Below are 16,046 nucleotides of genomic sequence, written 5' to 3'. Positions count from 1 at the left end.
AAAAAAAAAAAAAAAAAAAAAAAGCTTAATTTACTCTGTTACTCCTGTGACCACAGCATCCCTACACCTCCGTTCTGTTGTCTGAATGTACAATAATCCTGCTGCAGCTCCAATCCCAGCCGAGCACCTGCTGCCTGACGGCTCCTCCCGGTCCCGGCCCCCCCAGGGAGATCAGGCGGTCAGACCCTGTGGATGGTTACCTGGCAGCCGACGCAGGGGGCAGCCTGCAGGTCCCCAAACGCACAGCACTCAGCCTTTTCCCTCTGATCCTACACACTGCATCAGCTACATCTGTGGCCTCAGATGCACTCAAGGAGATTAGGTTTCAACAACAGCCTGTTGGACCACTTTGTTTTCTTCCTAAAAACTCTGAGAAATATTACATTCTGTTGCCCCAAGGACTAAAAAGAGTCAGATGATAATTCTTCATTTGATTCTTTGATTTATTTACTTTAAATAAGCAAGTTTTAATTTATTTGTGTCACAAAAATTGAGAAAATCAAGACAATTTGATAAATAATTAGCAGAGGAAGGGCCAACAATGTATTCTATATGTTTGTGTGGCATTAAAACTACATTTATGGGTACATGAAAGTAAAAAAAAACATTTATTTTTGGTGAATCCACAGATTTGTTTTCAATTTCCTGTCAGAGAACATCTATCTAGAATGTTTATGTCATTGAAAAACCTTGTGTTAAAACTAGGGGTGTATCAAAATATCAATACTGTGATCTATCGCGAGACGTTCTATTGGAGGTAGATGGGGGCGCATTTTGCGAGACTGACAGCTACTAGAATTATTTAATTTTTGTTCAGTTGTTTACAACAATTGTGCACTAAGTAGTGGCACTTATGTTTAGTGTTAACACTGAATTTTACAGATAATTCAATTTAATTGGTGTCAATGCTTGTCAAAGACATAGTATTATTGATTTCAGCAATGTTGCACAAAAGTCTCTATTATTTGTTGCACAAAATAAGAAACAAGTTGTTTATTGTGTGAATGTTTTACAGCATTCACACTATAGTGATTCTCCAGTTCCATTCTGTATGTTTTTCTGCACGTAAAAACTCAATCACACTTAGAACTTAAGCGATCTTGGTATTGAAACGCTTAGCTCGTTCAGAATTTACTGCTTGTGCTTTTAGTATTCATATACTTTTTGAAATATTGAGTAAAATATGCCCCATAGCAAATGAAAGAGAAATTGCTCAAATCTTTCAAAAACTTTGTGTACTTTTAAAAACATTCAAACTTTAAAATGTTCAGTAACTGCTGGGTTTTTAGGGTAATTAGGAGTTTAGGTTTTTATTTAGCAACATGCTAGCTGTTTTGGAAAAATGATATTTTTTTTCTATTTTTTTGGCTAATTTGGAGTTTAGCTAATATTTGAGCACTATGCTAGCTGTTTTGGCTAATTTAGACATTTTTTTTCCAGATTTTTAGGCTAATTTAGAGTTTAGCTGATATTTTAGCATCATGCTAGCCTTTTTTTGTCACAATCAGACTTTTTTAAAGTTCTTTTGGCTAATTTGGAGTTTAGCTAAAATTTTATCAATATGCTAGCTGTTTTGGAAAATGTTAAATTTTTTCTAGTTTTTTGGCTGATTTGGAGTTTAGCTAAAATTTTAGCAATATACTAGCTGTTTTGGCAAAATTAACCTTCTTTCCAGTTTTTTTAGGCTAATTTGGAGTTTAGCTAAAATTTTAGCATTATGCTAGTTGTTTTAGCTAATTTAGACATTTTTCCAGTTTTTTAGGCTAATTTAGAGTTAAGCTAATATTTTAGCATCATGCTAGCCTTTTTTGTCACAATCAGACTTTTTCAAAGTTCTTCTGGCTAATTTGGAGTTTAGCTAAAATTTATCAATATGTTAGCTGGTTTGGCAAAATCAGACTTTTTAAAAGTTTTTAGGCTAATTTTTAGTTTAGCTACTATTTTAGCAATATGCTATCAGTTTTGGCTAATTTAGACATTTTTCCAGTTTTTAGGCTAATTTAGAGTTTAGCTAATACTATAATAGCAATATGCTAGCAATATGGACTGCATGGTGGCACAGTGGTTAGCGCTCTTGCCTCACAGCAAGAAGGCCCCGGTTCATATCCTGGCTGGGGGTGCATGCGTGTGTCTATGTACTACTAAGCAAAATCTTCTGTGAAACGACAGGAGCTAACAACGCTAGCAACTGTTGCTAAGGACTTTTCTGACAACCAGATCCAACGACAAAAGAAAATGCAAAGTTTTAAAGATGAAGCAAATACAAAGCTATCATCAGAGAAGCGTGGACATGCAGAAGATGTTGCTTAGTAGACATTGAACTTTCATATTTAGGCGGGAGACGCTAATGGCCCGCGGGCCGCCAGTTTGAGACCCCTGATTTATAGTGTTCATAAAGGAAACTTCGGGAAAACTTGAAAAAAAATTCTCGTCCTCAAGTACCTTTATTTATTTTTTATTTTTTGCACTTCTAAAGCTCCACATTTGATCGATCTGGAAGGTTTGCTGATTGATTTTTTTTCTCTGCATGAGTCCTAACAGAGTCCTGTCTTTAATTTTGTGAACAATGGCCCCCAGAAAAGATGTTCATATTAAATCTCTAAATTATAGATTTTGGATGGGAAATGTTTTAGTTTTTTTTTTTTTTTTGCATACAGAGTAATTGATGCTACAACCCTGCAGTTTTAGAGGAATAAAAGAAAAACAAGTAAAGGAATTTTGGAATCTGTGCACAGAAATTTTAACCTCAAAGACATCAAATTTACCAAAATGAACAGCTTATGCTTTTATTCTGAAAGACTGCTCACACCAACTCTGTTGAATGAAGCCTCTGGGGCTCAGAGGACAGATTTGCTTATGGAAGGTATTCTGCTGCATCCATCAGCCTTAAGCCTCTAAGTCATCCAAGAGCAGATAGTGACACATTCAAACCCCCGGACGCTGCGGATGTTCACCTCGGATAGCCGCTTTGAGCCACACGACTAAATAAAATCAGGACTCCTGCTCTCTTTTCTTCTCCTCAGGCCTGAATCCTTTTGCTTTCATTAAATTGAGAGACTGTACATCTGTCTGTGTGTCTTGCACAGAGAAGAAAAAGCAGACTCCTGTGCGTCTTGCTAGCAACAAGAGCTTTTTTTTTAATCCTTGCCCCGAGCTGTACTGTGCACTGAAGCAAGCTATTACATGGCAACGGCTAAGAGGCTGCAGCACCTGGTCCTCCCAATTCGCCGGCCTTCAGTGGCAGCTGACTATACAGTTCCCCCTGCCAGGTGGTTCCACTTCAATCACATTAGCTAGTCACTGTAGAGTTAACAAAGAGTGCACACACCCCTCCCTCCATTTCCTCCGCTTCTTTTCTGCCTCAAATCTGGAGAAAGACCATTTCTAAACTCGTTAAAATTAGGATCCCTCCACCAAGACGAGATAATTAACGGGCGGGACGGGCTTCTTGGAATCCAGGGCTAACGTTTCACTAAAGAGGCGCTGATGGAGGGGCGGCTGGGGGGGGAGTGGCGTGTCCTCTTAGTGGTCCATTTGTATAAAGAGCGCAGGATCATAATAGATCTTTTCATGGATAGACTAAACAGAGAAAGGCCAATGGAAATGAGACAGACTGTAGATATCTGCAGGGATATATTGGGGATGTGCAGGGATCCAACCAACAGTTTGGCTGCCGAGAGCGAAAGCTTTTGTCGATTGTCTTCATTCAGAACTTCAGCAGTCGAGAATTCAGCTCCAGAGCCAAAGTCTGGAAATTTATCAATCTGAGCCGAGTTTGACGGGCTGTGAAGGATGTGTTTGCAGTGCATGTAGAGACATTTGGGATATTTTTGCCAGATTCTCCCTCTTGTTGTTTGATTTCTACAACAACATATCAACAAATATTGTCACAAGCATTACTTGATTTATTAATTTTTGCTGCATTTTGAACAAAAAAGAAGTATTTTTGTTCTTACTACTTTCAAATATTACATTTTATTAAATTTTTCATTCAAAATAAAAATAAATAAATAAATAACTTTAAATTATATGATATACTGGAATCCTCCTAAAATTTTGATGTTCTTAAATTAAAATATGATACATTGTTTTCACCTACAAATGTTTTTGTTTAGGTTTCAAAACTAAAAATTTCAATTTCAAAACTTTTTCCTTTCGAATCAGAACATTTCAGAAGCATAAAGATGTTTTCGATGCCTGTATGTAAAACAGTAAGATGACGCTTTGAATGAGTTAGAACGGTGTTTTGGACGCGCGGTTTGTACGTGATAAAACTCTACTTTGTCCACCCGTCTTGGGACAACTTCAGACCATGATAGTACCGACTAAACAGACATTTTCTGACTGTAATTATTACAGTTCTCAGAGTCAGTGAATGCACCGGGACTGATTTTGATTGGCCCTTCATGTTAGCCCCGCCCCAACACGCCACAACGGGGCACAAAAAAAAAAGAGATTTGAAAGTGATTTTTTTTTTTAAACTGTAAGAAAAGTTTTTGAAATTAAAATTTTGAGTTTTGAAACCTAAAAAACAGAAGATTTGAAGCTGAAAATAGCAACAAGTTTTGGACATTTTTAATTTTTTTGCCCAAGCACCAATATTTTTTTCAATTTGTTTAATTGGGGTTTCAAATAATATTGGCCCCAATGTAGCCCCATACTTTTGTTCAACATTGCTGAAATCAGTAATACTTTGACACCATTTGAATATGAACTAACTGTAAAATTCAGTGTTAACAATAGTAAATATGAACATCAGCGCCACTAAACAACAAAACAAAAATTTAATAATTCAAGTAGCTGCCAGACACATTGGTGCAAGGTGCACCCCCTTCCTACCTCCAAAGTAATGTCTCCCTAAAACATGATGAATATAATGTTTTACGGCCTCTTCAAAATAAAATGGCGTATCCTTTTTTAGCGGTTTCTACCTTCCTTCAAAGGCCCAAAGCGCTTCACAGCGCCTCCCATTCACACACTAGTGGTGGCTCTGCTGCCAAACACTGGCGTCAACCTTTCACCAGAGACAATTTGGGGTTCAGTGTCTTGCCTAAGGACACTTCAACACATAAGGCGGGAATCAAACCCACAAACTTCAGCTCGGGAGTCAACCGGCCTACCGCTGCACCACGACCGTCACCAAGCAATCATCAAGAATCAATAGCAGGACTAAATATTGCAATTTATCGCAATATCGATATTCTGGAACACCCCTAGTATGTATGTTTATCATCCATCCATGGATGGATGATAAACATAAAAAATATATATATATATGAAAAATGTCTTGGAAAAAAAACATTATACACAAATATTTACTTACAATACAATTATTGAGAAATAAGACATTTCATATGTTTAATCTGCATAAAGATAATTACATTTTTAAAAAAATATTTAGCTTTCTTTTAGATATATATTTTTTATTTTCCTCATTATAACCGCTTGTTTAAAATCCTCTCCAAGAAAATCCGAGTCCTCTGGATGCTTCCACCCTGCATTTCATGTCTTTCTCCCTTAGAAGCACATCAAAGCTGAGAGGCAGAGCTGGAGATGGATGGAGGGAGGGAGGATGGTGTTGAGGGAGGGAGGGAAAGCAGGATGCCCACACTTTAATCTTCTTTATCCGCTGATGTGAAGACAGACCGTCCCAAATTCCATTTACAAGAGAAATACTGATGCAAAAAGGCTGAGCGTGTCTTTATACCACACTGAACAAATTGGGATGCAAATGCGAGTCCTTTGAACTGTGTAAAGTGGCATAATGGGATGATCCATAAATTATTAATCAATGCTGGTTTGGGTGGAGCCCAGAGGATTACTGACGTCACTCCAGCATGAAAATCAAATCAAGACTTTTTGTTTTTACTCTTATTTTACCGTTCTGACTCCTTTAAGACTTTAAATTGACTCCATCAAAACTCAATGGATTGAATGTATTGGTCACAACAACGTCAATAAACATTGGAGAATTAGCTAAAAGAGTCTTTGGTGAACTGGAAGGAGAAAGAATCAGGATTTTGGAGGAAGTTCTGTCCATGAAGATCTTCACTTCCTCGTCCAGCTGACATCCGGATCAGAACCATACGACTGGACATTACTGATATTGATGGATGTTTTTATGTAGCAGTGGTGAAGATTTAGGCTAGCAAGACACAGAGTGATCAAAATCAGACAGGGGAGATCAGGGGCGGGGCCTTTAGTAGCCCCGCCCCCTCAGAGGAGATTTTGGAAACAGAGGTTTCAGATCAACATGAAAAATAGCTTTTTAAGACTTTTAGGTTGTGGGATTTTGGTTAAAAACTTCATAATCATAATTAAAACACCACTGGGAACGTTTTTTTTTATAAAAAAGTCATTGGGGGACTTTATAATGAGAGAGGAGGGGTTCAAAAAGCCCCGCCCCCTCAGAGGAGATTTTGGAAACAGATCAACATGAAAAATGGCTTTTTAAGACTTTTAGGTTGTGGGATTTGGGTTGAAAACTACATAGTCATAATTAAAACACTACTTTTTTTAATTAAAAAAATGTTTTTAGGGGACTTTAAGGAGAATCCAGGACTATCCCCATTTTTTTCCCTGAATTTATTTTGGAAACTTGCTTGTCTCTGGACTCTCTACTTCTACTTAGTATTCAGTATTAGGATGCTGAATCTGAGGGGAAACCCTTCATGCTTCCTTGGCACTAATGTTGACTTCCAGATTGATCAACCGATATGGGTGCTTTATTCTTGCAATTTCAGTAACTTCTTACTCTTTTCTGCAGTTCTTTGGCAGTTTTGGCACTGGTTCTTCGCCTTTTGGTCTCAGTGTGTTTGTCCACGTGATTTGGTGAAACTGAATTTAGTAACACTTTCAGAATTTTGTGTTGCCTTTTTGAACTACGACACAGCTTTTCAGTCGTGTGGGGGTCTGACCCCACATGCTGTCCAGGCTGGTTGGCCAGTGACTCTAATGGGCTGGCAGACTGCAGGACCTCCAAGTTGGAAGAAGAAACTATTAAAATGAATCCAGCTCCATTTAAGTCAAAATCATTCAGCAAAGCATGTTTGATCATCCTATAAAAGTGGTAAAAAAGTATATTTAACACAAAAGTTTTTCTTTAACCTGAAGTCTAAAATTCTTCTTTATCTGAGAAGATTTAATTCCACCACAATAAATAACCCCCTTCTCGAGACTGTGCCTTGACTTCTTTAGTGAGGTGTGAAATTTTGATCTTTTATTTTGGAAATCTTTGGAGCTAAAGCCTTTTTTTTATAATATGAGTGGTTCAGACTCAGACTCTGAGCAGCTGGTCAGTTAGCAGGCCACATCAGCGTCAGGCCGCCTCACTGATAATGGGATTAGTTTAAGCCGAGCAGCAGGGAAAGCAGAGAGAAGAGGAGGAGGAGGAGGGCAAGGTAGGGGAGGAAGGACAATCGCCATCATCCAAGAAAAAAAAAAAGTCTGGGGTTCCAAGCTCAAACTCAAAACATGTAAAGAGATACATTTGCCCTGTTGTCCACTCCTGCTCAGTGTGCTGATGTAATACTTCAGAATTTCTTTCTTTCAAGCAGAAATAGATTAACAGAACTCCAATTATGTGTTTATGTAAAAAGTTGTTTCATTTTCTTTGAAGGACAATAACAATTTCAACAGGCACACAAAATCCTGAAATACATTTATGTTTTCATATATATAATTCAGAAAATGTGCAGCCAAAAACTGACCTGAGCTCTTTATATGGAGCTAAATTGGGGCCAATATTATTTGAGACCCAAATAAAACAAATTGAAAAAACATTTGTTTGGCCAAAAAAAAAAAAAAAGGAAAATGTCCAAACCTTTTTAGTTAATCTTTTAATTCTCTTCTACCTCCACAACTGTGTAAAAAAGCAATAAAAAATTATGTTTTTGAAACCAAGCTATAAATACGATTGTTTTGGAGTAAAATCCATCTTTTTTGCCAACTTTTTATCTCTAAAAGTTAGTGGGGATGTGTTCTCTTTTGACAGCTGTCTCCGGTGTTTCAATTCAATTGTATTTATATAGCCAATATCACAAAAACAATTGCCTCATTGGGCTTCATGTCGGTAATTGTGGAAGCAGAAAATTGTTCATAAAATATAAGCATTAGCTAATTGATAAACTAAACTAAACAAGCTAAAACTGGTTATCCCTGCCCTTAGACCCTCCTTCCTGGTAAGGGAAAACTCCTGAAAAACCTGATTCAGGAAAGACAGAAGAAACCTCAGGGATGCCCACATGAAGGAGAGAGGAATTAGCTCATCTAACTCTACAACTACGTATTTGAATAAAGTTCAGCCACATAGGACTTGGGGGGCAGGTGGGGGCGAGGTCCACAGCCAAGACAAGCCAGAGGCGAGGTCCACGATCAAGAACAGGAGCACAGACGATCCACAGGAATCTTAAATCTCTCCTACTCCTTCGGAGGGCAGTGGGAAAGACGTACAACACCCGAATCGCACTGCACCAAACAGAAGCATAGCTGCATAAAATAAATAATAAAGAATAGAGGAGAAGTGAAGTAAATGGGAATAGAGAGCAGAACCTCAGTGCTTCATACTTTTTCAAGCTTCTGAATTAAGGAACTACGACATTTCATACTTTCAGGTTTGCACCCAATTAGAGAATGGAAAGTGAGGTGTTGACTTTAATGTCAAGGGAATGGCAAAAAAAATGTCCCACTTTGTGGGAAAGTCTCAACCATCTAAAAGATTTTGTTGCTGACAAATTAACAATAAAAGGAGAAGATTAGATTTTCTTGAAGCATCGATACACTACCACTTTAAATCAAGACCATTTCCCCCACCATTTTTTTTAATGAATACACACCGTCCCAGAAGCAAAGAGGCAAAGCCACATCCTCCCTGTCAGTTTAGGATTTTCTCAGATGGACTTTTTATGTAGTGTTTGCTCTTCAGCTCACCTGCAGTGGAGGCAGTTGAACCACACTGGGCTCTAATAGGCTCACAGCGGCACCATTATCATAGCCAATCTAGTACAGTGCTGGCCACAAGATTTAATGGCTCAATTCTTTTCTAGAGGGTGGTGCTAATAGTTGCATCAATACGGACAGCAATTTTGGTGTGATGAGAAAGCCCTGAAGGCGACATATTACTTCCTCTAAACCAGCAGCAGCAGCAGATGCACTACCACATAATTTCACCCTAAAAGCCCCCAGCACTCCTGCTGAAGGCTGGAGAGATTGTACCGAGATTGATCTGTGAGAGTAGATGGATGTGTGAAAGCCTTCAGAGGGGGTCCAATGATTTCAAAGGGAGTGCAAGAAGAATTCATGATTATTAAAAAATAAATAAATAAAAAAAAGTTCCTGCCTGTTATGTTGGTCTTTAATCAGACCCCGAGTCCATTCAAGAGTTTCTATTAACCTAAAATCAGTCAATGTAATAAAGAACCGGTGTACGAGCAAAAAACCAAAAATGATCGTCCATAATACTGGATGCTGTGAGAAGAAGCTGTTAAAGAATGAAAAAAGAGGATGAGGTGGTGCAAGGGAGAGGAAACTTTTGAACTTTCTGCTGATCTTCACTTGTACAACAAAACCTTTTTCAAACACCAAAAAGTTCCACATTTATAGTACATTTCATCAATTGTGTTATACCATTGAGAATAGCTAAAAACTAAAGGGAGTCACAGCAGGATCTGCATTGTTTATGATGCCTTCATAGGTGATTTTCGTCCTAGTAAAATATTATGCCAAACTGGTCGCTGTTTAAAGAGTGATCTAGAAAGACGACAACTTAATTTTTCTGGCACATGACAGGCAAAAGAGATATTAAATATATTAAAGATATTAACATAAAACACAGAAACAATCACAGACAGAACTACTAATAGAAAACACTGTTAACAACAATCACAGACACAACTGTTAACATAATAGACTGTTAACAACAATCGCAGAAAGAACTACTAACATTAAACACTGTTAGCAACAATCGCAGACAGAACTGCTAACATAAAACACTGTTAGCATCAATCGCAGACAGAACTGCTAACATAAAACACTGTTAGCAACAATCGTAGACAGAACTGCTAACATTAAACACTGTTAGCAACAATCGTAGACAGAACTGCTAACATTAAACATTGTTAGCATCAATCGCAGACAGAACTGCTAACATTAAACACTGTTAGCAACAATCGCAGACAGAACTGCTAACATAAAACACTGTTAGCATCAATCATAGACAGAACTGCTAACATAAATCACTGTTAGCATCAATCGCAGACAGAACTAGCAATAGAAAACACTTTTTCTGTAAGCCTACAAACCATTAGAGAATAAAAAAGTTATGTGAAAAAGCTTAGTGGCCCCCTTTTTTGTGTGTTATAACAAATTAAATGTACCATTATGTACCAATGTTCACTGCAAAGCTGATTTAAAAGTGTACTCCAAGGGCAAGTGGACAATTTGAAACAAAAATAAAACAATATTGACAGTAAAAATGACAAATAATACAAAAAGTTAGTAAGAGTATTAAAATTAAATAGGGTAGTCTTCACAAACTTTATCAAAAACTTTCATGTAAATGGATAAATTATCAACAATAATGACAGTTTGGGATCTGCATCTAACAATGACCGATTTTTTTAAAATTGGTACGTCTGTAAGGCATCACACAGTCACCTCTGGCTACAGAGCTATAAATTTCAAATTAATATATTCCCTTCACATATTTACAATATCCAAGATTTTGAAAAATGCAGGTTTCCAAGATAAAACAGAGGTGATATGAAATTAGTTCTCCGGCAAATATTTTCGAAGTGCTTTTGTACAAAGATTATGTTTAAGTGTCCAGACTGTAAAACAATATTTATTGTGTGAGAACACTATAACATGCAAAATATCCTCGCTGCAGTTATTGTTGTAAATTAGTTAAATAAATTAAGGTCATAAATGTATCGTTTGGGTGTTTGATGTAGTAGTTTTTGTCATTGGTGTTAATTTGTATTTCTAAGTGTTCCTATTTTATTTAGAACATTTTTTTTACTTATTTACTTCCTTCAGTCAGTGTTTGAAACTTTGGTTCTGTTGCTGCAAACTGTATGAATGTCATATATTTATTTTTTTTATACTTTTGTCTCCCTGGTTTGAAAACTAGAAATAAAATGTCAAATTAGATTTTTTATTTTTTTTTATTCCCTCACTCAAGTTTGCATATTTAACTTAATTAAAAAAATGTAATCACATAAACAAAAAGTTTATGCTGGTAGATTTTGTCTCCAAACTCTACTTCTAGTTCATCATCTACAAAGACGACTATTTTTTATATTTGCAGAATATTTAATTGTAATGAACATGTGGCATAAAGGTCAAAAAAGCTCAGCCCTGCTCCAAAATCAATGAGTAAACAATAAACACGCCACACACACAAAATCCTTAATAATGGTTGAGCTCATTTAACAAGCTCATTAGTTCTTTTGGCCTCAGTTTGATCCCCTGCTGCTTCTTGTTCATTCAGATGGCGCTGGCACAGTGTGTCCTCACTTGTCAGATTTGTATTTTGATGAGGAATCACATCTGAAAGATCTAATTACAACCAGAAAAAGGATCAAGCTATCATTATCGGGGTCAGGATTTCATTATTAAAAGCTGCTCTGTTATTACAGAGTCAAATTGCTGGTGTACAATTGCATCAAATAGGAGAGGAACTTAATATTTTCCTGATGGCTGAAGGACTATTCATCCAAAAATTACAGCATGCCACAATTTAAACACTTAAACCCCAAAACATTAATTATGAAATTGTCGTTGAGAAAGTGACAAATCTGAGATGTTTCTACATGTAGCTGCAGCTCAGCTGCATGCTGGAATGACTTGTATGGACATGCCAGAGCAACAAGTAGCTGCATGTTTCAGGTGCCACCAGAGGAAGCTCATTTTCTGTGTGTTTGTCTATAACTAGACCCATTTTGATAAAGCGATAAAGCAAAATTCAATGCTAGTTTTTTGGGAGTTTTTTGTATTACACTTTTTTCCAACAATTGCATTGTGGGTATGGTACATCTTCAGCTAAATGTTGAACTTTGAAGACTGGTTACTGTTAACTTCTGGGTTGTTTTTTGTAATTTTTTTAAATAATGTTCTAAAAAAAATACAAACTCTATTTGCCACATTAATACATTCATATGATATATTGATTGATTGGTTTATTTCAAACAGATTGTGAAAAATACAGGACAAAACACAAATATTCATTACAAAATTATGAAATGCATTGAAGAAAATAGAAAAAAATCAAACAAAAACAAAGGCACACTTATGTCATATTGGATTGATTAAATATCGTAATTATCAACTTAAGTAAAACAGAGTTTGATTGCTTGAAAAGGAGTGGGAAGAAGCAAACTTATATAAACCCACTCCTACTTAGTTACCTATTTTTCTTTGATTATAGACATGGTGGGATCAAAACAATGCAGTTCCCAGGTTTTACATTTTGCTATCCAAAGAAGGTCCCCCCCCCCCCATCCAAATTGTGAAGAACCTACTCTTATGTTAAATGTGTCAGAGTGCATTTAACCCATTGACTGTATGAGAGATCTGGACTGAGTGACTCCTCCCTCCTTGCGTTCCAAACAGGGAGTACCTACTAACCCAAAATCCCCCAAACTTCTATGCTTCAACACAAAATCTTAAACGTACTGTAACTTTTCAACTGCTAACACCATCAGTGTGCAGCTTTTCTCCTTCAGAATCTGCTGGAATTACGTTGATCGTGTTAAACATAAGCACTGGAGCTCTGGTGTTAAAGGGTTTAAGCTTACGTTGATTTATTCTGGAATAATATTCATACATTTTATTTATAGTAATGTTAAAAAAGTTAAGTTTTTAAAGTTTAAAAGTTTAGTTTTAGAGTGTTCAATAAATGTATATCCTGTTCGGCCCGCGACCTAAGGTGTGTTTTGGATTTTGGCCCCCTGTGTGATTGAGTTTGACACTCCTGACCTAAATAATTTCAAGATCAAACTCTCTTAACTGCATTCTAACAGCCTACTTGATCAAAAATTACACCAAACGCAAGCAATGGGTAATAGTGGAGAGGGGAAAAAGCAGCCGGACCTAATAACCGGACTTAATAACCAAGAACAACCATCTGCTGAGGACAGTGAAGAGACAAACACGTAAAAACATCGGCACATCTGTTCAATGCCAACAGGTTTGTTTCACCGAGAAAACAGGAAGCAGAGGAACAAACATTAACTCCCTGAAATATCTGTTACACGGTAAATGTTAGTTATCCCAGCAGTAAGTAAAAGAACATCCAAGACACTGAACATCTGTTTGTAGACAAAAAGAGTTGTTAGTAACTGCTTCCGCACAGACACAGGGCTCAGATAGACTAAACCCCTGCAACAATCGTTATAGAATGAGATGTATGGGGTCAAATCAGGATCAGCTTAACGTGAATGAAAAACCACATTGAAAATGTGAAAAACAGGAATAGTAAAAGCTGTTTTAAACTTGAAAGTACATAGGCTATTGAAAACTTAAAGGAATTATTAAAAATGTGATCAAATAAAAGTGAACATTTGAAAAAAATATTGAAAACTTGAATGAAATATTGAAAATTTGACAAAAGATACGTAAATTTGAAACTTGTACAACAACAAAAAATACTTTTTCCAATTAAAAAAATAAATGTTTATTTGTACTTTCAACTTAGCTATTTTGGGTTTTCCCTGTTTACTTTCAGTTCTCCGTTTTCAGTTTCAATTCAGATCTGCGAGTTTTTGCTGCTGAGCTGATCCTAATTGCACATGGGGGCGGGGCTTTGAGCTCATTGGCCACCGGGACATGTTTCCCATTGGGGGACACTACATATTTTTTACACTTTTCTCAGACACTCGTGAATTTTTCACACTTTTCTCTCATTTTTTTACTCTCACTGCTCAAACTTTCATAGAAAAATAACTCTAGCATTAGGATGAAAACAAGAATGTAATCACGATGAAGATTTATGTTACTCTGCCAAACTCCTCGGTGTAGCAAGCTAGTGAGCGCCACTGTAGCATGCTAGCAAGCTCCACTGTAGGATGCTAGTGAGCTCCACTGTAGCATGCTAGCAAGCTCCACTGTAGGATGCTAGTGAGCTCCACTGTAACATGCTAGCAAGCTCCACTGTAGCATGCTATCGAGCTCTGCTGTAGTGAGCCAGAGAGTTCCTCTGTAGTGAGTGCCAGTGTGGAATGCTAGCAAGCTCCTCTAAAGTGAGAAAGTGAGGTCTGCTGTTGCGAGTTCCCCTGTATTGAGCTAGCAAGTTCTCCTGTAGCATGCTAGCAAGCTCCGCTGTGGCGAGTTACCAAGCTCCTCTGTAACATCCTAGTGAACTCCTCTGTTTTGAGGTAGTGAGCTCCACTGTAGCATGCTACTGAGCTCCCCTACTGTGAGCTAGCGAGCTCTGCTGTAGCACGCTAGAGAGCTCCTCTGCTGCAGGTTAGCATGCTTACGAAACAAACATATATTTCTCAATATATTGTATATACAGTGTGTTCCATATATGGAAGCAATATATTGAAATACGCCAATTACTGCCGTTTTCTTATATTGAAATAAACCAATTCATATCTTGTGATTTATACTGCAATATAATGCTTTATATACTGATATATGCTCTATAATATACTGCTCACAAAAATTAGAGGAGAACTTTAAAGAAACACATTAGATCCATCAGATCTCAATATGAAGTTGAATATCTATACAAATCAAGGCCAGTAACAGTCAATGGTCACAATGCTCTACCAGGCTGCAACAAGATGGCGGTGTTTTATACGGGGCTTTTTTGCCGTGGAACCCTCGAGCGGAAGTTGACGCATTTCGCGACCAGTCTTCCTGTCCAAAAATGTAGACGAAGACGCCTTTTTTTGCTTCTAAAAAGTAGTTATGGATGGAAGAAGGAGAAAATATATCTTATATATATATTCTACATATGAGATTCTGTCAAGAACAAGAAGATACTGGAAAAAAAGGATTGTGCTTAGGCGCTCAGTATCAGATAGCATAGGTTTGAGTTGGGTGTGACAGAAACTTTTGTTGTAAAACCCATCGATTCTATTGCCACTTAACACCGGGCATGTGGATACACGGGACTTCGTGAACAGACTGGCTTCCTTTATAACGTGTTTAATATTTTCTAGTTTAGTCCGAATCGAGTGCACTTGAAATTTCCCAGAAGTCTTCGCGAAAGACTAGCGTTCATCGATGCTCACTAGATTAGCGAACATAGACCACAATGCTTGCAGTCAAACAATTTCGAACAAAAGTGTTTAAATATAATTTTTGAATAAACCATTTACATTTTCCCCATCAAAACAAAGTGGAGTCACAAATAGACGCCTTGAAATATTTGTATTTATTCAATTTTCATTTCTCGAAATTTGTGACATCACATCCGGCGAAGTTGGGGGGGTTAGGGCGGGAACTTTGACACAGTGTTCTAGGCCCGGGCCCGGTACATACGTCACTAACTCTTTAGTCCTGGTCAAAATTCAGCTGTGTCTCATTTTAAACAGTTGAAGTTTTAACTTCCAGTGTTTGATCAATGAACGTATTGTACGATGAGATTTTGAACACAAACCAACATGAAACGCAGGATTATGTGCTTTTACAAAGACTTTTCATTCAAAGCGGCCACCACAGTCGTGCATGTAGCTTTATGGATCAGGTCATACTAAATCTTTATTCTTTCCTTCCTTCCAGGAAACTCACGAAGCAATCAGGAAGCTATCGGAACAGGTATGCCTCGTGCATTTTACCAACACTGGTTCATCCTGGTCACATTACTGTTGTTGCTGTGCAGAGACTCTGTCACATCTGAGGGGTTATGAAGATGTGAAAAAACCTGTTGTCGACTTTGTTAAACAAATTCTATATGGTAAGGCAAATCTTTCATTTAGTGTATATTTATGCCTTACAGAATGGTGATGACAAAAAATGTTTTGCGCTTGGAAGACAATATGAAAAGTCACACAATACACTTATTAATTTGGAAAATACAAAAGCTTTAAAAAAAAAGT

At 37.2% G+C, this 16,046-nt stretch overlaps 1 long non-coding RNA gene across 1 annotated transcript in view; it reads left to right on the top strand.

Annotated features, from left to right (window-relative positions):
- Positions 1 to 15,817, top strand: part of LOC118598137 — a 32,667-nt gene extending 16,850 nt beyond the window's left edge. The window contains exon 3 of the long non-coding RNA XR_004947240.1: positions 15,730 to 15,817. This is a non-coding gene — a long non-coding RNA (uncharacterized LOC118598137). The remainder of the gene's footprint in view (positions 1 to 15,729) is intronic.
- Positions 15,818 to 16,046: the final 229 nt, after the last annotated feature.

Source organism: Oryzias melastigma, linkage group LG24 (genome assembly GCF_002922805.2).
Source record: "Oryzias melastigma strain HK-1 linkage group LG24, ASM292280v2, whole genome shotgun sequence".
NCBI classification, from domain to species: domain Eukaryota; kingdom Metazoa; phylum Chordata; class Actinopteri; order Beloniformes; family Adrianichthyidae; genus Oryzias; species Oryzias melastigma.
This window is presented reverse-complemented; position numbering and strand designations above follow the sequence as displayed.